The sequence below is a fragment of the Pinus tabuliformis genome, chromosome J, assembly GCF_031772625.1.
Source record: "Pinus tabuliformis cultivar Carrire ecotype Pingquan chromosome J, CPIR1, whole genome shotgun sequence".
NCBI classification, from domain to species: Eukaryota; Viridiplantae; Streptophyta; class Pinopsida; order Pinales; family Pinaceae; genus Pinus; species Pinus tabuliformis.
In genome coordinates this window covers 85,656,358-85,680,903 of record NC_142295.1, presented here as the reverse complement: position 1 = coordinate 85,680,903, position 24,546 = coordinate 85,656,358, and positions in this window count along the sequence as shown.

Below are 24,546 nucleotides of genomic sequence, written 5' to 3'. Positions count from 1 at the left end.
ATCTGGACAAGTATCCTCTAAGTTTTCTTTATGCTGCTGAAATGGATTGTCATACAGAGCCTCCATGATCTCATCATCCATAAAATTATCATCTTCATAATATTTCTCAAGGCTTTCAATAAAAGTTGAAGCATGTTTGCAACAGTCATGAACCAAATTTAATGATGGATAAGAGTCCTTATATCGTTCAATGAACATAGCATGAAAATCCTTTAAACAGTAAATACAAGCAGACGACAAACTTTCATACCATGATTGGGCTTTACCTTCTAGAGTGGCCAAGAATATCTTCATCAAGCAATCTTCAGGAAAATCAACCTTCAACTTGCGAATATTCATGTGAAATCTAACCAGATGTAGAGCAACGTCCTTCCTACCATCATCTTTAAATGTAGGCAAATTCCTTGACCAATCTACCTTCGGAATTTTATTTGGAAAACCAGGGATGTGATCTCGGCTCATGGGAGCATATCTTCTTGCAACCCGATCCATTTTGAAAAGCTCAAAGCTACTAATCTTCCTGCAGTGAAGTCACCATGAAGCATTGATCTCTGGAGTTTTCAGTGAAGGAGTCACTAGTGAATGATTTCAGCCTTGTCAGTGTCTGATCGTTGTCCACCATCAACAATCAGATCTGAACTTGATACATGTACTGGGGTAATTAACAAGTTAGATGTCACGTTTACAAGCTAGACCGGAGATTGACTGAAGCAACGTTTATCTACTTCCGCTAATGCAAAGCAAAAGCGTTTCGAAGGCTACCTGGCATAACTTCAGGCTCCGTTTGTATCTTATAAAACAAATGACATCAACAAGCAAACCATTTGTTCTCCCCAGTATGGTCGCCAATATGTTAGTGCTTGAATTTCGCCTCAGGCTGAAAAAGACAAAATCCAAGGCAACATCAAACCACTTAGCCTCGTAGCTAGCCCTACGGGGACAGGAGAGGGCTCTCTCCGGGTCTATCTCGGCAAAGGTTTTCAAAGGGCTGAGATGACCAATAAATAACACTGATTTTAGGCTAGTAAACTGATGGGGAAAGTTTGATTTTAAATTTTTAGGGTTTTGTTGGAAAATTGAGCACGACAATTTTGGGTGCGGGGATGAGACACAGTTTTTGCAGAGGTCTTTTTGGGGCAAGGTAGGAGACTGTCTTGATGCCTTTGAAATAAGCGAATGGATAGATGTGACTGGTGAGGAGCTAAGGAGAGCAAGAAACCATCGAGAGTTCTCCTTAAACAGATGAAAACATAGATATTAAGCAAACTTAAAGGCAGAGCATAGAAACCATGAATTCTACCTTAACACTTCATTTACTTAATTTGCAGAAGAGAAGAGTAGGAAAATGATACACATAAAAAACTTACAAGTACATGAGAGAAACACACCATCAACACAAATAACCACAAGAATCCCAAATAGTGTTGCAAAACCCTGGTCTTTCCTTTGCCAAAATTGCAGAGATACAATGTGTAATACAGTCTAAGCTTATCCCTTAAGAGTCCAACCATGAAAATGACTAAGAAAATACATAATATAGGCAAGCTAACACATTCCCTTGCCTCTAGGGGTCGATCTCATCATCCTAGGAGCTGTTTCAACCAATTCTAAACTGAGCACTACAATCTAGGCAATCAAAACAACTTTCCTCTATAAGCTAGGAAACCAATTCATTCATTAATTTTTTGCCATTTTATGAATGAATCTTCTAGAATAGGTAAAAAGTGTCATGTCAACATAAAATTACATCAATTACATCAAGGAAGATGAAAAATCCCACCAAAAAGTCAAAACTGGTCAAATGCTGCGTTTTCCTGAGCTGAAGGTGCAAAACTGGCAAATTTCCCTGACGCGTAGCGCACCATTTCTCAACGCGTAGCGCACCTTTCATCCCATTTTTGGGGCACTTCCCGGCATCAAAATGAAACACAAGTGGGCTTTTTGGAAATGTATGGATGTCTACACTCCAGCCCAAGTCGAATTTCGCAATTTGGTGGCCATTTGCCCCTCCAAAAATGCAATCTCCCAAGACTGCTTCCTGTGTGTCCAAAAAGTGGCAGAAGGTCATTTTTTGCTTGTTTTTTGTCCTTTTGGGGGCTCAAATCTCCATGAAATGTCTTGGAAGTGGTTGAGAAAGTGTATTTTGTCATTAAAAATCCAAAAATGCTGAGTTTTTGTGAAATGGACCTCCCCAACTTAAGGGTAGCGCGCGGCGCGCTACACGTTGAGCCAAAACCCTGATGTGTAGCGCGACTTTCAGATGCTTTTGGGAGGCCTTCCCAGTGTCCAAATTGGGCGCAGGATAGCTTGTTGGAAAGGTATTTGAGTCTACGTTCCAACACAACTGGAATGTTTTAATTTGGAGTTGATTTTCCCTATCAAAAATCAAATCTCCCAAGACTGGTCAAAATGTGCCAAATGAGGCTGCCTCAAGGCAGAGTGCTATTGCAGTCAACTTTTGAATGCCTTCCTCAACTCCAAATTGAGCTCATGATAGCTCATTGGAAAGATATTTTTGTCTAGGTATCACGTGACTCATCAATGAAGTCATTTGGCCTACCAAGCTAGGAGAAAACGTGATTTTACCAAGGTCACTTCAGAGGTGCATTCGATTCTCCTGAGGCAACGATATTTTTGACATTTCTCTAAAATCATGACACCTGTGTAAAACGTGAAGGAGGTTTTTATTATTTGTCATGTTTTGGACAAAAACCTCTCTCATTTTTCCAAAATTCATCTTTTATGGCTCTGAAACATCTTTTGAGTGAAACTTATCCCGATGTGTGGAACAAGGGATTTTGTCGAAATGAAGCGAAATGAAGGGGATAATGGGCTTCTAAATTCTTGAGGAAATTTTGGGAAGTAGGGAGGGATTTTAGGAAGCAGGGGAAAGTGGAATCTCAGATATCGAGTGAGGGGAAGGGATCCAAAAGGGCAAAACACAGGCCTAGCCTAGAAAATTGCCAAGTTGTGGCAAGAAACTAGGGTTTGTGCAAAAATGAGGAATTTGGAGGATCTCAGAGATGGGAAGTGTTTGATAAGGTACTTTAAGGATAGGGGAAGGTGTATGAACATCTGGATACAAGTTTTGGTAATGATTTGACCATCCAAGAGAAATTAGCTTTCAAAACCCTAGGAGAGGGAAATGACCTTGCCTAGGCGCAACTGAAGCATGAACAAGGTGTAAAATGACTCATTAGACATTGACATGATAATGAAAACCCTATGAATGATGATAGAATCAGCTGAATAGTGACATAGATTGGAATTTGGACAATTTTGAAAAGAGTGAAAGCAAACCCTAGACCTAATGCCTAGTGACCAAATTTTGCTTGAAGACTCACTGAAATGACAAAATTTGACCTTGACACTTCAAAATCACTTTGTAAGAGCATATTTGATCACTGGAGGAAGGATGGAAATACTGACACTAACAACATCAACATCCTGCATACATATTGACACATCTCCAAAAACATATACAATGTCAAGGGTCTCTTTCTTTTTCTGCGTTCATCGAGATCTTCATATCTTTACCATGGAGATATGATAGTCAAATATTTTAGGACTTGGATGTTGACATCCTTCTTAATAGTTGTATTTTTCACAATCTCTTCCTTTCTTTATTCACATATTTATTCCTAGGAACTTCCAATCATAGTTCCTTCAACTTTGTTAACCACCTCATATTTCATATGAGGACATATTATGTTGATCTCATCTAGTCAATGTGTGAACCATGCCTTCATGCATCCTTCCAAAGGAGGAGATCCTTTCTTTTGATCATTCTCTTGAGGTAGAGCATTCATCCATGTTATCTGCAACTACATGACAAGACTCAATTAAATACATGAATACATATTCATCTCTCCCTTTAGGTCATATAGAATTTCTTCAACAACTCCCTTGATTGAAAGAAATTCAATCAGCTGGACCTGCTTCGCTTCTTATGACATCATATCATTATTCCAAGAATCCCATACAAGGTGGAATTCTTGGTGAGACACTTGCTTCTTCCAATAGGTGAATCTGCAAATGAAGATTCCAATGGAGGATCTTGATAATCCTTATCCAAAAAATTCTCCTCTTGAATTATGTATGATGAGATTTATACTTTATGACTTTCTTTTTCCCATCAGTACTACTCATGCTTCTAATGAGGTTGCCAAGAGCTACATCCTTCTATAGGTGACTTCCATAGACTTCTATTTCAGCTATCTTTCATGATTTTCTAAGACGATTTCATGAGATCTTGCTTTCAATTATATGATTATATGATGCCATGATAAATCCTATAATTCTTCTTATTGATTCCTACCATGATAGCTATACTACCAAAAAAAAAAAAAAAACTTGAAAAGAACTAAGTGAGGAAGACTACCTCAATCATACATAGTAGAGATATTTTACTCACTCTTTCTTGGATTTCTTCTTTTCAGATTCCTCCACTTCTTCAGTGATGCAGGTTTCTTCCCTTCCCCTTTTGTTGTTTTCCTTCTTGAGCTTAGGACAATATCTCTGTTAGTGCCCATATTCTTGACATCCATAGCATTGAACCTTCACCATATTCTTCTTCCTTTTTTGAGGACCAATTTTCCCAAACTTACCTTTCCTCTTTGCCATGGCAGCATATGCTTGAGTTTTCTCATTTGATCCTACATCAGTCTTTGCCTTCAACCTGGTTTCTTCAATTTTGCATAGTGACCATAAATCATTGAATGGAGTAGGTTCCTTTTTCCCATATATGCTTGATGTGAAGTTGCCCCATTCTTTCAGTAGTGCATTGAGCACTATGGTAGTAATCTCCTTATCAGACATTATTTCTACCAACTCTTATAGTTGGTCCCCTATTTCAAACACCCTCATAAAGTATGAGGCTATTCCTTCCTCTTTTTATATCTTAATCTTGTAGAGTTCTTGCCTTAACGAGATTACTTCTCTTGTAGTGCTTACAAAGAACAATTCTAGAAGCTTGTCATATATTTCTTTTGACGTTTCTAATTTTGATACATAGGGAATGAGGGAATCCTTGATGGATTCTATGAGAATCATTTGAGCCCTTACTTCCATTTTCATATACCTTTCAAGTGCTTGAGAATATTCCTTTGGAGGTTTAGTGATTGAGCCCTTAACATGATCTACTAATTCATTTTGTATGAGGATCAAATCAATCCTCTTCTTCCATGCAAGAAAGTTTGTAGACCCAACCAACATTTTTCTCTCCTTGCAAAATTACGTTTTGATAGATTTAGATGAGGTCATACAAATACTTACTTGAGAATATATTCCTTGATGACAATATCTTCAATATGTCTCCTTCTTGATATTGATGATGATATGGAAGTAGAAGATTTCTTCTTGAAGAAGGTGTCTTCTCTCAAAAGTGATCCAAAGAGAGGGAGATCACCTTAAATCCTTGATGATCATGACAACGTACTTGACATTCCTTCTTTTGGATGAGTAGAATTCAAGTTAGTTTGATTTGTAGATCTCTTCAATTTGAGTAGAGGTAGGGTCTTTTATGGTCTTCTTCCTTGTGATGATGATTTGAGCGAGATTCCCAAGAATGCTTCAAGTATAGACTCTTTCCTTGAATGAAATTTCTTCAAGATGATGATGTAGTCCATATTTTCAAAAAGCCTTGGAGATTATAATATCTTCTTCATGCTTTGATTCTTTTGATACATTACTAGAACTTCGATCCTTGAGTGATTGAGTGTCCTTTATTGGGTTTCCCTTCCTTGATTTGTCACCTTAGCTTTGATACCATGTTGAGAAATCTAGGGGCAGCAGAATAGGTGATTTCTCTTGCAATGATAATTGATTGTGAAGAATTTTTACTTTTTCTTAATTAGGTTCTTCTTTGACTTGATTATTATTATGTATTTTTCTTTACCAAACAACTGCCAAACCATAAATAATAATGAGACAAATGACACAAGATGTAGGCTATTAGCCAGGGCCAAAACCTCTCTAAGCTTGAGAGGAAAACTTAAATGAATTCTTCATCTTATAGAACCTTAAATTGATGAATTTCAATACCAAGACCCTTGACCTAAGAACCTCTCCAAGACCAAGTCACAAGGCTTCCTTCAAACAATTATTTTTTCTTTTTTCTTTTAAAGTCAACACTAGAAAAAATGACTTTTGCACCTCTATTTTCGATGTCTCTGGAATTTCGACCTCTTTTTACAAACCCGTAATTTTCAGCCTACCTGCAACTATCAAGCTGTCACATGTGTGAGGATGATTAGGTAGATTTATGTGGTTCTTCACCTTCGCTATGCTTGCGCACTTCTCTTAGTGACTTTGGCTAGTATTGATGTTCTTTTCTTGACATTTATCTCAACTCCTTAGAGGAATGGTGTAACCCTACTGTAGAAACCCTAGATACAGTCACACATGTCACTTGACTCGGTCCAAGGTCACACACTTGCTTCCGATCAAAGCATCATACTTATCTCTGTGTGCTACCACGTTCAATGCACTACAATACCACCCACTGCTGGGATTCCTACTCCAAATGGTCTGAGGTCTAGTTGGGACTTCTTACCAAGGAGATACCCTTGAATGTTGGTGGGCCCAACACTGTCAACATTTTTGGCACTATAAGGAGGGCCAGATGACAAGCCGAGCCCTCAAATTATGTTTTGAATCTCTACACATCATTCATGACTTACATCACAATCTCAACCTTGACATGTTTTTCTCACGCTCATGATTTCGATGTGTCAGAGGATGTTATTGATGACTTGTCACAACTTAAATATGATGGTGAAGGTAGAATATCCTTGTTAAGATACTAAGTTTCCTTTTTGGGTTTCCGTGACAAGAATGAAGTCCCCTCAGATGACATTTCCTGTGGGTTGTTCTCTTACACGTTCAAAAGGAGCGTTAAGCAATGATGTCTCACATTGCCCACAAACTCTATTCACTCTTTGAATCATATGATTAGAGAGTTAGGTCATGTTTTCTTTCGTTATGACTGCAAAGAACCTAATTGAAAAATCTTCAAATTATGAAAAACACCTGATGAATCTGTTGCGCAATTTTATCAACGCTTCTGTCATCTCGCTTTTGAATTTCTAGAAGATGAAGTTGATTGGAACTTTCTCATAGAAAGGTTTAAGTATCTTGTTCACATATCTAATAATCCACATGAATTAGAATAATTCAAACCCCTCCCAGCATACCTCGGTGTTAGAGCTTCTAAATATGAGGTGGGAAAGGTTGCTGTCACAAGTGGCTCTCCATCCTCTTCTCATAAAAAAACTTTAGCTCCGCAGGACGAGGTGGGAGAAGTTGTGAATCCACCTGTTGAACTGTCACCTCCTCCCACCTGACTTGCTCTAGATTTTTGCATAGATTGAGACTGCAATCCTAATGGTTGTCACATGGTCTCATCTACTCAACCTCAGCCTTTTGTTTCCTTTGATCCTGTGGATTTTGATGTGCTGTGTTCATCCGTTCTAGACTTCACATGCGGTGTTCATGAGGATCAAGTTATGGACGGAGTTGGTGTTGAGAAGCCAACCTGTGTTATCATTTTTGATGAGTATGTGTGGGAATCTAAAGAAGACGTTGCGGTGAAGGATGACCTACTTCTATTCATGCCACGTCCACTTTATCCTGACATCTTATGCGATTCTACCATTTTTTTGTTTCTTTTGTGAAAGTTTATCCCTGGATGTTTTTACTTCCGATTATTCACAGAACACACAGAATGTCAGCCCGTCATTTGATTGTGGAGAGGAAAAATCTTTCTTCTTGAATCCACTTGATCTCTCATCTTTCATTTTCGGAAAGTCAGAGGGTGAAATTTTTTGTTTCTCATCAACCCCTCTATATGATTCGTTAGATCATGAGGATTCCGATGTCCATATCGTTTTGTCTGATCGTGGTCTTCGTGATCTTTTCACTCATTCATTTGGTCACAATTCTGATTCACCTACTATCGATATTTTGGAGCCACATGTATTTGATGGTCCATCTTATGATGAAGTGGAAACTCCTCAAGCTATCGAGACACTTCATCCCGAGTTGATGGTTATGTCAGGTTCTCGTAGCCTCGAGGAAAGTTACACTTCCGATCAGAAATCTATTGAATCACCCCAGGATCCTCATCAAATCTCTTGTTTAAATTGAAAATAAATCTAGTTTACAACTTTTTCATCCTCCACCACAATCACGCGGTCCTATTTATCATGCATTGGAGGAGTCATATGTAGCGAGCACTGTTGAGAAACAATTTTTTTCTTTCTTTTTAAAGTTTTCTCATTTATCACGTTCAAAAGAGTGTACATATTTTTCGTCCATGCATAATGTGATAGAACACCATGATACATATGTAGAGTGCCTTTAATGTGCTTTCAATATTTTCTTTTCTGTAGACGTAATCAAACTTCGAACGTTCTGGTTTGCATTGTTTTATCTTTCTTTTTTATTGATTGGATTGAATATCTTTCTTGTGAGTCACGCCATCACTCACATGGTTCAACTAATGCGCTGGTGGTTGCATTGGAAATATCAATTCACGTGAGTAGGCCCATGTTCTACTTAGCTTAGGAGTAGGAGTATTGTTTGCTTTGCTGTTTGCTTCTGCTTACTTGTTTTTCTTCATTTTACTTCTTTTCTTTGCTTGTTTGTTTTTTTATGCACCTGTAGGATTAACTTTCCCATGAAACCGTGTTTGGCTTCTTAAGACAAGTAGGGTGAAATACAAGATGACTTGTACAACTATAAACATTTGGTTATATGTCTATTCCCTCTCCTTATGAAGATATTGCGTTTCTTTTAGTTGATGATAACCTGATGGAAAATACATTCCTTTTAGAGTGAGTCTTGGTGAAATCACAATGCTTTCACTTTTAACTAGTACTGCCTACTCTAATCAATTTTCTATATTCGTTTAACCCTTGTCAAATTAGTCAAGTAGAGTAAGGTGAGGGGGAAACCTTAATAAGTAAGTTAGAGGTATATATTAACATACTTATCTGAAGGGACAACCTCTTCTGCTCTCAATAAGTCAGGATCCCTCTTCCGCCTCATGAAATAGATAAGTGCCTATGCACAGTTCTTCGAAAAAAATGAAAAAAAAAATCCAAAAGAAGAGAAAGGCTTCCTGCACAGGGAGGTGAAGCAAGTAACTGTGTCGAGGTACTGTCCATGCTCGCTAGCAGTGGGGAAATGCTTGTGTTCCTGAAGTGACTCCGCCAGGGTAATGTATAGGCCTGCTGGCAGTGGAGCAAAACCAGAGATGAAGCTAAAACTCCGATAGTGTATATTACTTCTGCATCAACATACCCCTCATCCCCAATCGAAACAACTCAGTTGACTTGGCTTGGTATGCGTGCTGCTGATAAAGAGAACGCTAGGGACTACATCTTTAACTCAAGCTAGTGAAGAAGCCATGATGATCAAAGAATCAAACAATACTTATGGAAGAGTTAGACTTTCTTTACATGAGACAAGGTCCATACAAAGAGTTGGAGGTATACTAGTGTGCCGCCAATGTTGTAGCGACTACAACCACCCTCCAAATTTTTTCCTATGCTCCATTTAGGAGCCTCCCTCCTAAAATCACAACATCTCATCTTATGCTGACCCATGTACTTATGATTTGATTAATATTTATCTTTTGCTTAGGGCTTGTGTTTTCCAGCTTTATTTTATGTCTAACCTGCAAGCCGATCTCTTCACTTGGTTTCAACCTAGTTACAGGCCTACCTTAGTGAATTGCGCAATCCTTGAGGGCTACGAACCTTTAGTCCAGGAATTGCAGTCCAAGCCCACAGTGAGCCTTCAGCTCCAAAACTGTGTGGAGCTAGCTAACAAGTTGCCTTTAGCTAGGAAATTGCCTAGAGCATGAGAGGTAGCCTGAGCCACTCAGTCCAGGAATTGCGCAGAAGATTTCCCTTAGCATCTGTCTAATGCATGATCTAGTGAGTTATCCAGTTTCCCTAGGAACTACACAATCTCTTTGTGCATGCATGGAAACTTTTTCCATGAAAAGAAAAAAAATAAAAAAGGGAAAAAGAATCCCTAAAAAATAGGGATCTATTTTTAGCATTTAGAGTTACACTTAAGTTATTCTTGGAAATTTATGCCATGTGTCCTTTTTTCCTATATTTTTGGCCTTTGCATCATAAACCCTAAATCAGCCAAATTTATTTAATGGATGCTGCCAGAGCTCATTTTCACATTCGATCTTGGAGCTCTGACATTCCCAAGGAGATCTAGGAATCTTCGGCACAATTGTCATAGCTTTTCCGGGTAAGTCTTGCTTTTCTAGTCTTTTGTTGCTATTTATGTCATTTTTGTTTTCTTGGCTTGTGAGAGTGTTGTTTTACCCGTTTTATTGAATGACCACTAGCATTTTGATTTGATTTAGTTTGTAGAAGTGTTGTTTTAATTTTTGCATTTCCTTTCTCAAGTGTCGCATGCATAACCCCGTTTTTGCACTAACGGTCGCTATTGCAGCGACTCTCTCCACATGCTTCATGGTTATTAAGTTTGGTTGATTCCTGCACTTGTTTTTTTTGCATGCATCATCATTCACTCAGATATTCACCCACCTTCACTTCTACTTTCAGATCTTCTCATTTTCATGTTTCCATTGGGAAAATTTGGGCTTCCTTGGCCCGTATCTAGCTCTTCCCAAGAATGCACTACGCATTTTTGGATCTCAAGGCTCTACCTTAGCTTTGTAAATTACGCAGAGGCTGCCAAGGCATGGCTCCAGTTGCGCAGTGCACAATTCCAGGAGCCAGTCCTAAGCCTTGGTCACTGGGATTGCACAATGCGCAGTCCCAGCTGACCTGAGCCTAATTGAACTGCACATTGTGCAACTATAGTCAGCAACACCTCCCCACTGATAGTTGGAACTACAGAATGTGCAGAATTAGCTAGCAGTCAGTCACATATGAGAGCTAGTATTGTGCAATTCTTCCTAGCAGCTGCCCAATTTGTTTTTTGGTCTTTTCTTGAAGTGCTTTCGGTTTCACGCTAATATTCACATGCCATGAATGTCCTATCTATCTCCAGGTACAACAGTTGTTGAGAAACTCTCCACCGTTATAGGTAACATAGCTTCCAAGAGATATTCACTAAAGGACACTTTTGAAAGTGGCACTGAGGATGCAATTGAATAGGTGTCAGTAATTTTACCATTTTATGTAGACACTTAGCTATTGATTGAGAAAGGCATGAAGTTAACATGGTAGGAAATCAAGGATATCTTTGTAGGAGACTTCAAGGAAGATCTAGAAGATCGACAGGTGTATGTCAATATCCACCAGTCAGGCTTACATAAGGTTGCATGCAGGTACCCCACATTCCCATGTGCAGACATCATCCACTGGATTGTCTCACACACAAATCCCGAGACTATGACATTGAGCAGTGCTAGTGGAACACAACTTGCTACCTTCAGGACGGAGAATTATCATCAAATGTATCACTTACCTTAGCCGGTGAACTGCATGGATGAGATTTTCTATGACACCCACAACTATGTAAACACCAGGGATATTATAAAGCACTGGGTGAAGGAGTGAAGTCACTCATGAAGGCCTACCAATTCTTGATCATCATCGCATCTAGATTTTACGGTCAAGAGAGAACGAAGACCTTTCCGCAAAATTGGGTGGTTGTGTTGGACCAATTAGTGAATGATGGAATACCATTTAATTGGTTAGATCTGTTGGCTCATCAATTGAAAGTCCATGTGACTAACGCCCAAAATCTGCCTAAGGATGAGCAAGCGAGATTCTACATGTCTGTGTATTTACTTGATGCAATCTGTGCCCAACATTAGTTTCCTGGCATGGGTTGGATGTGGACACCACAGAATCATGCCACCAATATTTATTACAAGTTGTTTTCCGAGTGCAGCTACCGAGGAGTTATGGCGAGGCTAGCTGACCATTTCATCACCCCGATGTACAAGTTGATCTTTGAGCAAGATCCACCTTGCATGTCCCAAGAAGTGATGGAGGCATTACTTAACATTGCAGATTGGTATGCCTCACCCGGTGGCACCTTCATCAGGATGTTTGGTAGAGAGAAGCCTCTACATGTTCTACCAAGGTATGCCACAGACAAGTTGGTCATGTAAGAGGTCTCATATCACATCTCCACAGGGTTATCAGCAGGGATGCATAGGAGGAAGAAGGCACCATGGCCTACTCTTTCTTTTCGGATTGGATTGTACGAGATTAAGAGATTGAAAGATGATAATGCCGAAGCTAAGGAGATAACAAAGTTTGAGTTCAGCACCAAATAATTCAATCCGTATGATCCCCACGGTATTTGCAAGAGCCACTGTGCGAAGGTGTACTATCCATGGATCCACGAGACATGTCATTGGGAAGAGGAGGATCCTTGGAGGTATTGTTACAACTACTCCAAGATCAATGAACCATCCAATATAACCACAACATGGAAAGCTACTCTGCATGCAACAACACCACAGGAAGCAATAACAACAACATCAATAAGTAGAAAACTAGCACGAGATAAGGGTAATAGGAGTATTTCCGAGGCTGAGAAAATATACAAGTTCAGAGAAGATCCTCTCATTGAGAAAGAAACTTTATCAGCGGAGGCAAAGAGACAACAACGCATAAAGAGAGCGAAGAGAAGGAAGAGAGAGAAGCAAAGGTTGGAGGAAGCAAAAAGGAGGTTGGAAGAAACAAAGAAGAAGTTGAAAGAGGAACATGAGCTAAGAAGGAGAGAGAGGGAAGAGAAGCAGAAACATGAACAGGAAGAAGGGCAAGGCATGATCATAGATCAAACTACGCCCATACAAGTTGAGGAGTCAGAGCAACCAACAGATGAAGAAGAGGGTAAGAAGAAGCAGGCTCAGGAGCTTACTCAATAGATTGAGAAACTAGTTGAAGTGACGAACATGGATTTGGGACAAGAACCACAGGACCAAGATATTGAGCTCATTTCGAGAGAATCTGAGGCTGTCCCTCAGTCTCCACCACCCCCAGTATCAGAACTAGTCCCAAGCGAGGAAGGAGAGGTTGTTCTCCTTGATGATGATCCGATGATGGATGTGTACAATCTATCATTTGATGAGTTGCAACAAAGGATTGTACAAGCGCAAAGAAAGTATATCCTGGATGATCATGTGTCACCTTCATTTATGAAGGAAAGAGTGATAGTGCCACATGTCAGGAAGCATCTAGTCGCCATGGTCGATGCCACTATGGCTTATGCAGGAGCCACAAGCTAAAATGTCAATTTCTTGGTAGCAGAGAATGAACATATGACTAAGAACTTGCAAGCGGCCAAGAACAAAGCAGAACAATCTGCATGATCCATAATCGAAGAAATGAGGAAGGTGATACTTGTTGAAGTATGAGCTCTTGAGACCACCATACAGAAATTTTTTGACAAAATTGTCACCGTACATAAGGAGGTTGTCCATCTACTTGGTTTTCAGTGGCGAACCAGAAATATTGTCCAAACTCTTAGATACATACACATTGCTATCACCCATGTGCAGGAATGGACAATGAGATACAAAGGAGTCCCACTTCACTTTCCCAATATGATGAAGTCATAGGCAGAGCTAGACAAAGCAAAGATCTAGATGCAGATCTAGAACTATGAGCTACTCGCCTCATTCGCCAGGAACATACATGCTTCATATGCATAGTTGTTTAAGAGTTTACATGCGATGCTGAGGACGCACAATATCCTGTCAATCGGTTCCCTCACTGTCGCCAAGGAGAAGAACCAAATCCGGCTAGAGATCAACAAGAACATGGAGCATCTTAGGCGAGAGGGTACTAGCAATGACTTGGAGATGAGCATAAAAAACATGCAAAAGTACATCGATGGTCCTGCCGTAGTCAAGACCATGTTACGCATGCTTTAGGATGAGCTGGAAAAATATTCCCAGATCATATACCCACAAGCTATGGAGGCAAGATTTTGCTTCCAGAAAGACACCATCAAGCAGTATGTGGAAACAATAGCACAATACCAGATTTTGTATCATTACGTCACCGAGAGTCATCAGGTGGATGTTGTCGAGTTGATTTTTCCCTAGACTTCTAAGTCATAGTTTTGTGTCTTGTCTCGCTGTCTCTAGCCTATTTTGTCTCACATGGTACATGTGGAAATTGTATATTATTTGTGAATATATTGTAAGTGAAATTCCAAGTGTCATTAGTGGAATGTGAACAATCACTATATAATGTAATGAGTTATTTGTAAACAAGTTGAAGAGTCATGAGGGTAGTCAAAGAGTCAAAGGGGAATGTCAAGGGTCACCCCACCCTTTGTTATAAATAGAACCTCATAACTCGTAGAACATGCTTTTGGGAGCCAAGATTTTGGCTAGGCTTAGGCTTAGATAAGGCTTTGGAGTACTATGATGAGCCTTGGATTGTCCATAATGCAGAGCGAGTATACTTCTTTGGAGGATAAGGTGTTCATGACTGTAATGTTCCACTATTGTGGCTAGTGGCTATTAATGGTGTATGTATGGATGGAACTTTCACTTATAAAAATATAGCTGAGCCAACATGTTTTCATGCATATGTTGTTATTGTAGTTCAACTATTCTGGTTACTTTAACAATGTATGTTGTTTAATTTATGCATTTTCTTATGAACTATTTTATTTGAAATTGTATGAATCTGGTTGAAGGCATGTTGTTGGATTAACCCGTCACTTTGGTTTGTGGACTATTCTGCTTCTAGCTTGTGATGTCATTCTGCTCGTGTGTTCCTTTCAAGCTACGTACTATTATAGGCTTCTAAGGGACACACTTCCTTTTCCCCTCTGTGAGTTAGAATCCCCATGCATATCACTTGACTCGCTGCAAGATCACACACTTGCTTCCAACCAAGGTCATCATACTTATCTCTGCGTGATACCATAGTCAAGCCACTACATTACCACCCACTGCTGGGAATCCTACTCCAAATCGTCTGAGGTATAGTTGGGACTTCTTACTGGGGATGTTCCCTTGAATGTTAGCGGGCCCAGCACCATAAACATGTATAATCCTTTCATGTAAAGGAATGAGTATATCCTCCGTAGTTGAGAGGGAGAGATAGACACATCATTCTTGTCTTCACATCACGAAGAAAGAATGGAGGATTGGGTAATAATCTAAGATAGATACCGATACTCTTTGAGGATGAGGTAGGGCATCCAATAGTAAAGAGTAGTCGAAGAGGAGATTCCTTGAGGATGTGTAAATCCAAGAAGGGAATGGTACTAAAAGAACATACCTTTGTCGAATTGAGGCTTCTGTGATCCATATCAATTTATGAGAGATTCTTCAGCGTAAATCACATAGAATATCATTTGTCGACGCGTTTCGAACCAACTAGTGTGGTTCATCGTCAGGACAAGTTGAAGAAACAGATCTAGCTTAGCATGTTAAATAGTCTGAGCAGAGTCTCCAACGGCTAATTCGACAAATGGCTAATTTTGACCTTGGGACCAGGGTCAAATTATTAATATTATTATTACTATTATTTATTATTATTATTATTCAATTTTTAATAAATAAAATAATTTTAATTGGTGTTAATGGTTAGTTAGAAAACTAATTCATTTATTTATTTAATAATTAATAATTATAAAGATTATAATAATAGGTTGTTAATAAAAGTTAGTTAGAATTAATAAAAATATAGGAACGAGGTAACTTAAAAAATAAAAATAATAAATAAATAAATAAATAAAAATAAATAAATAAATAAAAATAAATAAATAAATAAATAAATAAAAATGCATAAATAAATATTAATGTATGTAAATTAAAGAAGCTGGTTATAAAAGGTACTAAAATAAATAAATAAAAAATAAAAAATAAAAAATAAAATAAAAATAAAAATAAATTAGTTAATTAATTAGAACGTAACAAATAACCATATAAAAATAAATAAATAAATAAAAATAAATAAATAAATAATAACAATAATAATAATAAAATAGAAAAAAAAAAAAAAAAAAAAAAAAAAAAAAAAATAATAATAATTAAAAATAAAATAAAATAAATAAATAAAATAAAAATAAAAATAAATAAATAAATAAATCAATGTAACAAGAAAAGATTATCAAGTTAAATAAGTTAACTAATAAAAATCATAATCCTTCAATTAGGAAGAGAGGGCTGGGATCCAGCAGCTGCTTATCTTCCATCCGTCCTCTCTATTGAGATTGTTCGGTCTTTTCTCAATTTCAAGGGCTTCCCTAAATTTTCAGTGATGGAATTGCGAAACCCTAGCGATAACACTCGCCTCCTCTATGCAGACATGATGATTGGTACTCTCTGCATGCTCAGCTAAAGCGGAAGACTTGGTTCTCCTATGCCTGAGGTCAGCTGCATGCTCACTAATCCTTTGACTAATGGAGCGACCAGTCTCACCAATATAGGGTGCCCCACAGGAACAAGGAATAATATAAACCCCTTTCATGTCCTTAGGGTTGATAGGATCCTTCACAGATCTGAGGGATTTACGGATGGATCCCTCAGATCTGTGAAGGATCCTATCAACCCTAAGGACATGAAAGGGGTTTATATTATTCCTTGTTCCTGTGGGGCACCCTATATTGGTGAGACTGGTCGCTCCATTAGTCAAAGGATTAGTGAGGATGCAGCTGACCTCAGGCATAGGAGAACCAAATCTTCCGCTTTAGCTGAGCATGCAGAGAGTACCAATCATCATGTCTGCATAAAGGAGGCAAGTGTTATCGCTAGGGTTTCGCAATTCCATCACCGAAAATTTAGGGAAGCCCTTGAAATTGAGAAAAGACCGAACAATCTCAATAGAGAGGACGGATGGAAGATAAGCAGCTGCTGGATCCCAGCCCTCTCTTCCTAATTGAAGGATTATGATTTTTATTAGTTAACTTATTTAACTTGATAATTTTTTCTTGTTACATTGAATGATTGATTGATTTATTTTTATTTTTATTTTATTTATTTATCTATTTATTATTTATTTATTTATTTTTTAATTATTATTATTTTTTCCAGGGGAAAAAACGGTAACCTTTTATTTAAAAAATGAAAAGTTACACTAGCAGATGCATTGAAGCATTTCCATAAGCTGCCCATTTGGGCTCGAGTGCTTACGCACCTCACGCAACGTTAACAAGCTAACGTGCAAAAAGAAAAAAGAATGAGAAAGGAGAAGAGAGAAGAGAGAAAGAGGCAAAAAAACTGATTTCCGGCAGTGAGTAAAAAACTCACGCTTCAAGTTTTTCTCCCCTTTTTCTTTTCGACCTTGTGCCACTCTCCTTGAGTGGGCTCGATCGAAGCTAAGACTAACTGTGTTTCTGCTTTCTGTGAGGCTGTTTCCTTGTCTGAGTCTGAAGTATCTGAGTGGTGATGCCGTTTGATCCCTCCCATGCTTTGTTCCTCACTTGCCTTCTCTGCCTGATTTGGGTGGAGCCGTGAAGTCTTGTTATCTGATGTAGTTTCCTTCTGAGTCTCCATTTCTTGGGATACTTCTGCATTCTCTGCGGGGGTGTCTTCCTCTTCTGCTTCTGATTCTTCATCATCTGAGTTAGGGGGAGGAAATTGCCATCCTTTCCTCTGCTTCCCTTTCTGCTTCTTTTTACTATTTACTTTCTTGGCTTCTGGACATGTGCTTTGTAGATGCCCTGTCTGCCTGCATAGCCTGCATCTGAAGGCAGTATTTTCATAGTCTAGTGCTTGCAGCCAATTTTGTTGTTTGTAGATCAACCTTATGTTGTCTGGCAACCCTTTGCTTAGATCTACTTCCACACAAATGCGTGCGAAAGTGTATACCCTTTCATCAATCCTCTCCAGATCTGTTTTGATATATCTCCCTATGCTGTTCCCAATTCCTTCCAGTACTCGCTCACTCCAAAAGTGAAGGGGAAGGTTATAGAGACGGACCCAAACCGGCACTTTGGATACAGTCATGTTGTTTGGATCGAAATCTGGGAACCATGGGGTCATGAACAACCCCGATGTTCCCCAGAACCAAGGCCCATCTCTAATGATTGTGTCTCTGACTTCCGAGGATGCAAATCTGACTATGAAAAACCCCTTGGAGCATAAATGTATATCACATTCCATGGTCCAAGTGTTGAAAATCCAATGAAATAGATCCATTGGTTTTGGCCAGAAGCTGTTAAAACGGCAGATTAGGGCCTGCGTTTCATAGGACTTAACGAAATCATCAAGTCCTGACGAATCAAAGTTAAGGGCTGGGGTTTGCCCTAGCTGATCTACTATGTATGGTCTAGGTATATATCTGCCTTGATCTGGAGAGGACCCTGAATCTTTGTTGCCCTGAAGAATGTTTTTGTAGGAGGAGCCTCCCTTGGGTTGTTGCTGAGGAGCTGTCTTCCCCTTGTCCCCTCCTGGGGAGCTTTGTTGTCCCTGGGGCAAAGCCCCTCCTCTCAGCCTGAGGTTTAGAACAATGGTTGTTTCTGGACCGATCTCATAACTTTCCAGGGTTCTATTATCCTGGAGGGACCACCTACCACTGACCAGATGTTGTAGCTGGACAGGACATCCCGTCAATGCCCGGATTTGCTGTTTCAGCTGCATGATGGTGCTATCTGCATGAACCCACACTAAACTAGATTTCCCCTCTGGGGTTTTAATGAAAATCTGAAAGTGTGTTATTGTTACCTGTGACCTGGGTTTCGGCTGGGTTCCTGATCTGCCTGAGCCATTGTCGCTGCTGATCTGCCAGTGCTCTGTTTGTGAATAATCTTCCAGATCTGACCTCTTTGTGGGTCGTTCTTCCATTTGCATGTCGATGTCTGTAAAACCTCTGCTCGATCTATGTATCTTGCCCCCTATCTGCTGCCTGGGTTCTAACTGTTCTCGAGGATTGGTCAGATCCAATAGATCCGGCCCAGATCTATACTGTTTGAGCCAATCCGTTGAGAGAGGGGCCAGATCTGCATCATGCATTCCCCCTGCAGCGATCGAAACAGTTGGAAAAACCGTAGATCCCAACCCGTCCACACTCTGGGCCTTTACATTTTCTTTAACCCGCCTGAAATCGTACCTTTCGACGGAGGCTTCGTCCTGGAGTCTTTGAGGGAGCGCGAGGGAAAAGCTTTCGCCTGGATCCGACCTGAGAACTTGCTGGTCGTCGACGAGAGAAAGCCTGTAATGTCTTGAGGGATCATACGGCACGGGGAAGGTTGCATGCCAGAAATGAAGCTCCGCAGCCTGAATCCAGGACGTTTTTTGCTGTCCCTGCTTCATTTCCCACACTCCCAGCACTTGCTCCGACCCGCAGACCCTCCAGATCTGGCCCCATTGCGTGGATCTGAAGCTCGAAAAAACCTTGTGAATGCGCGTGATCGGCGAGGGTTCGAAACCGTTGCTTGCAATCAGTAAAGGTCTGTCGACAGTGCTCCCGTCTTGTGAATTATTATTATTATTATTATTATTATTATTTATTTATTTTTATATGGTTATTTGTTACGTTCTAATTAATTAACTAATTTATTTTTATTTTTATTTTATTTTTTATTGATTTATTTTAGTACCTTTTATAACCAGCTTCTTTAATTTACATACATTAATATTTATTTATGTATTTATTTATTTATTATTTATTATTTATTATTTATTTATTTATTTATTTTTTATTTTTATTTTTTTATTTTTACCTTGTTCCAATTATTTTTATTTTTTAAGTTACCTCGTTCCTATATTTTTATTAATTCTAACTAACTTTTATTAAGAACCTATTATTATAATCTTTATAATTATTAATTATTAAATAAATAAATGAATTTGTTTTCTAACTAACCATTAACACCAATTAAAATTATTTTATTTATTAAAAATTGAATAATAATAATAATAATAATAATAATAAATAAATAAATAAATAAATAATAGTAATTTAATAATATTAATAATTTGACCCTGGTCCCAAGGTCAAAATTAGCCGTTTGTCGAATTAGCTGTTGGAGACTCTGCTCAGACTATTTAACATGCTAAGTTGGATCTGTTTCTTCAACTTGTCCTGACGATGAACCACACTAGTTGGTTCAAAACGCGTCGACAAACGATATTCTATGTGATTTACGCTGAAGAATCTCTCATAAAAAGAACATACCTTGTGAACATCCAAATGGGGTATGTGCATTGAGAGACAATGATGAAGGTGTCTATAAATCGTTGTCTCCCCAACATTGTGCTCTAATATAGTGGAGATATAGAGTTGTTAGTCAAGGCCTTGCTATATAACGATGCTAGTTGATATGATGAGATGCACTGATATAAGCTAAAAGATAGCTTATGAGACGGGTTACCAATCCAACTCTTCTTATGAAAAAAATTTGAGTATAAGAATTTCCATGTACCATTAATCTATTATGAATACCTCCCTAGTTAAGAGGGAGTGTTGGAATGTGTAACTAGGTTCGGTCTTCATAATATTCTATGTACTATTGATTTTATATATTTGACGTAAAAGAGAAAGAAAAAATATTATGGTAATTTTATAAAGCATGGGGTTTCATGCTCAATGTCAATTTGTTTTTAGGTCAAAACACCCATTGTGTGCTTCTAGGGTTAGTCATAGAGTCAAGGAGTCAAAATAGTGATTAATATATGTAATAGACCCTATTGGGCATCTTGTATCAAGTCAAAAGAATTTATGTTAAGTCAAAATGTGTCAAAGTGTCCCTCCAAGACCAAGTCAGCCTACAAAGAAGAAGTCAACCTCATAAAGGGTAACTCATCCTCCTTAGAAGCCTATATATAAGAATTAGTCAACCTCATTTGAAGGAGATCATCCAAGGAACTTTGATCACAATAAGAACAAGTCTAGAAAGCAAGAAAAGATCAAGAAAAGGTTAGAATACAACACATATGAAGTTTTTGGGTATATTTCTCTCACATGTGCAAAGAAGAAGCTAGGGTTTTTGCTGCTACAAGGATAAAATTTCAGATCTCCCAAGAAGGTTGAAATCTGTGAACAAAAGGCAAGACACCCAACTGACTAAGAAAGAAAAATCAAGGAAAGCAAAGAAGAAAGGAGACCTAAATTAGTCTCTTTCTTCCACACATGTTAACTTGCATATGTTGGGGGTCGAAGCTAAAAAAGTTTCCGGGGTCAAAGTTGCAGCTGCTGCTGGAGGGTCGAACTTTGTTGCCACAAGATGTTTATGGAAGACTCATCAAGAAAGAGGTTGACTTGGTCTTGGAGGGGCCTTGGTCTTGGGTATAAATGTCTTGGAATTTGTCATTTTAAGATTCTATAAGAAGAGAATAATTTCTTGTGGGTTTTCCTCTCTAGGATAGGTTTTGGCCCTGGCTAGAAGCCTACATCTTGTGTCCATTTATTCTATCAATATTCATGTTTTAGTAGCTGTTTGATGATAAGAACACCATCATAATCAAGATGAGAAGAAGCAAATTATAAGTACATCAAGTCAAAGTAAAAGAACATCACAAGCAATTATCAAGTTTAGAGAAATCACACCTAAGGCTAGCTTCCCTAGATTTCTCAACAGAGCTTTGTGTGGAGAGCTTTCATTGTGCAGGGAGATTTCATTTTGTGGAGAGATTTCATAAACAATGAGCGAACATTCTGCCATAATGGGGTAATGCATTGCAGATAGTGAAACTTCCGCACTCTGCACAGACTCGTATTAACATTAGACTATTAGTAAACAAATATGAACATTAGACTATTAATAAACATCAACATTAGATGTGTTGCAGTCTCAAATTTGAATGAAGCTTCCCATTGTGCGGAGGAAACTTGCGTCCACACAACAAGAGGAAATTTGCCTCCTCACAACCCTGGGAACTTATTGGCACATCAAACAACATTGCTAGGTGATAAGCATTTTTTTTGTATATATTGAATTGCGTTCCCAATGAAACCTTGTTGACAGTGTGAATGAAATTTCCCACTTCAGAATTAAAAAAAAAAAGTTAATACCTTTACTGTGATTACCAAGTTTGCTTAAGAGGGATAAATAGTGTACGGAGCATTGCTTTTGCAACAAGCAGTCTTTGGAGATTTTCGGACAATGAAAGTTCCACGCAAGAAAATCTCCACACAAGTCTAGCAAATATTTTCGTTAAATCAACTGAAGGCTATTGAAACTCCTATCTCTTATAATGTGGGCGTGACTGGCCTATATTTCTACATGGAAATTGCTTAGCAAATCTTTTCGTTAAATCAACTGAAGGTTATTGAAACTCCTATCTCTTATAATGTTGGCATGGCTAGCCTATATTTCTACGTGCAAATAGCTTCAAACGTTAGCAGAACTGATAACAAAATTAAAACTAGCAAGAACTAGATGTTTTCATGAAAAGCCATATTGGAGGACTTCACTATAACAACATTTCCTGAAAATTGATCCATTAATAATAAAAAATGAATCTAGTCTAATTACACAGTGACAACCATAATAATAAATGACATGAGCCAAATTGCATGTGTTCTAACTCCAAGAGAGTTAAAATGCACTATAATCAGAACATCAAAGAAACACACATTATTACAAACTACCATATTCATTATTTGAAATTATTAAAATTTAAACTAACGTATCAAAATTAAAACTAGTTATCTTAGATATTAATTTCAATAGACAATTAAAATTAAAATTAATCTATATATTGATTTTTCAATTAGCATTCACTTTGTATCAAAGTTAAAGAGAAACATTACATATGGAATTATTTCAAAGCATTAAGATATCAAATCTGAAAGCATAATTTTCAAAGCATTAAAATATTAATATTACCATGTATTTTCAAAATTAACACAAATGGGCCCATGGGGTGTAGCTCAATTGGCGATGACCTTGTTATGAAGTAATATGTAAAGCATGAGATTCAAAGCTCAAATCCCTGTGGGTTAGATAAAAAATAAATAAATAACACAAATGCATATTTGCAAGACTGTAAAGGAAGTCCATTGTGCGGAGGAAGATTTCGTGCTTTCATTGTATAGACCTCCACTCTTCCCACAATTTATTAGTAATAAAATAACCCTTAGCATTGTGCGGGACAAGATTTCATTGTACAGACCTACGCACTCTACACAATCTACTAATAAAAAAAATGAATCCTACCTAATTATACAGAGATAACCATAACATCACTATTTGCAATAACACCGAGACAAGCAGTGGACCTATATGATATTATTGGTAATATTTTAATAATAAATAATCCATGTCTCTGTATTCCAAATACCACTAGTCAATTGAGTAAAGGTTGTTCAAAGTGCGGAAAAAACTTTGTACAATGAAAGCTCTCTTCACAATGAAACCTCTTTGTAGAAAACTCTTAGCATAAGCAATGTAAGCTTTGTTTATGGTTATCTATGTAATAGTAGATTTGATGAAAATGAGACGACTTGTAGAGTGACAAGACTTTCAAAGAAAGAAGTAGTAGTGAAGAACTATTCAAAAACATTGATGCAAGGCAATTGAAAAATTAACATTTTCTAAGGCTTGTCAGAAATGGAACGTTGGTGCTCTTATTTGGAATTTTATGCAATATTTTACAGAAAAGACAACAAAAACATTGTTGCGTAATGTTTCATATGTATGTATGCATTTCCGTGTGCCTTACTATATACAACATTAAATGTTGTAGAGCACATAAAAGACATAGCAAAAAACACAGAGCTGTATAATGTGATAATAATATTCAAAGGAGATGAAATTAATTTGAAACTCTTTTGCATTTAAGACTTTTACATATTTATTTGTGTATAAGAGTAGTTGCATAGAGCTATGAATCTTTGTGGATTAAAGAATTTACGAAGTACGGGGTATGTGTAGCAGAACCGAGATGCATATGGAATTTTACTGCATATACATAAATTTAATTTGACTAGAAACAAAAATTTCAATTCAAAATGTAATAAGAAAAACTAGAAAGAGCAAGGGGAATGTTTCTTTGAGTAGTGCTCTGTCACTGATAGCAAGGAAACTATTTCTATTCTATTTATCTTTTATTATTTTACAGATTTAGCTATGCAAAATGAAAAATGTGTAGAGGACGGGGTATGTGCTGGAGAAAGCACACCTCTTAGAAAATTTATCATTGTGTACCATTGTCTCTAACTGTATATGTTATACTTTTCTTCATTTTCTCATATTTCATATTAGATTAAAATTTGAAAGCTACTTTTGCATATTTCTTCCCAATTTTTCTTGTACAATCTTTTCTGGCATAGTTCTCCCACAACGTTTCTCTTTCTTTTGCATATAAGAAAATTAGCCTTATTAAACAAAATAGCTTTGAATTTGTCATGTAGCTCTGATTTTGCTTGATTTCTAGAGACGATAAACCAATATTAAGGTTCAATATAATCTTTAAGCATTCCACACAATGTAATTTCTTTAGCAATAACCATCAACTTTTTAGTCACTTTTAGCATCTACTTTGAATTAATGATCTTTGGTAAGTTCTATCACGTTTCCTTGTCCAAATATTTTCTTATGGGGAGATCTCATCGTGTGTCAGAGAGGGGAGGGGGATCGCAAGGGAATTTATTTGACTAGTTCTCTGTCATTGATAGTAAAGAC